General features: G+C 43.2%; 1 non-coding gene across 1 annotated transcript; it reads right to left on the bottom strand.

The window, feature by feature from the left end:
- Positions 1 to 449: 449 nt before the first annotated feature.
- TRNAC-GCA (transfer RNA cysteine (anticodon GCA)) lies at positions 450 to 521 on the bottom strand. The gene has a single exon. It is a non-coding gene; the product is annotated as a tRNA-Cys (tRNA).
- Between the last annotated feature and the right edge of the window lie 512 nt (positions 522 to 1,033).

Here is a 1,033-nt window from a genome sequence, read left to right as displayed (position 1 = left end):
TCCCCAATGAATTTGTCATACTCGGGTTTGAGTGACACCAAATTTAATCAAATTACCTGGTTATTTCGTGTAGACACGCTCCGTACGACGCCTAATTCGTTCAATTAAATAAATGACAAATCATTTAAACGCTTCAGTGACTAAATAATTATGCCTACTAATTAAATTATTTCCTTTATCAACTGATATATTACCCTTGCAATTGGTGATTCACAGTTGGAGAGGGCCGCTCTGTTCGCAACAGTCATTAGCCAAGAATGCTTCCGTATTTGAACCGGGGCCGCGGTGGAGATTGCTGGTACTGTCAGGCTATATAAAGTCAGCGTCCTCATTACGCCAAGGTAGCACTTACTCCCAGTTCCAGCGACCACGTAACTGAAGTAGCCACGAATTTTCCGGTGACGACATACCACCAAAACAAAAAGACACTGATAAATATTTATAAACTAAAGGGGCACCCGGGTTTGAACCGGGGACCTCTCGATCTGCAGTCGAATGCTCTACCACTGATTTATACCCCTTTTTTTTTTTCTTTATTGCCGGTCATCACCAACACAAAACAAAACCAACAAAAACGCGCTACAAACAGAATGCTCACAGCAGAGCGGTTACCACAAGAATGACACTTAATACAGAAGCCTGCAGGCTCATACGAGTTGCCTTTGTAAAGTTAAAATTCCTTCAGCTCGCATAGTGGTTCGACTCTTGAAATCCAGTCTAGCTCAGTGGTCTTCAATTTGTGCATTTCAACCAATGCGTGTATACTCTCGCGAAAGTAGAGCCTTGCAGGGCGGGCGTCAGGGTCACAGTGAAAACCCGCCATTCTGGACCGCCATAGAGTGTGCAGGCCTATTAGCATAACCGTATCAAGTGGAATCCCATCATTATTTTCAGTTGGCAGGAATCTAATCCGGTATGAGTCTAATGGTAATTTTTTTTTAACAGTTCGTTGCAGCACATTCCAAAAATAGACGCCCTCCCGACAGTGCAGAAATACATGGTCTATTGTCTCTGGCGGTTTACATATTAAGCA

Source organism: Amblyomma maculatum, chromosome 6 (assembly GCF_055883805.1).
Source record: "Amblyomma maculatum isolate TAMU_Amacu chromosome 6, ASM5588380v1, whole genome shotgun sequence".
Classification (NCBI taxonomy): Eukaryota; Metazoa; Arthropoda; class Arachnida; order Ixodida; family Ixodidae; genus Amblyomma; species Amblyomma maculatum.
This window is presented reverse-complemented; position numbering and strand designations above follow the sequence as displayed.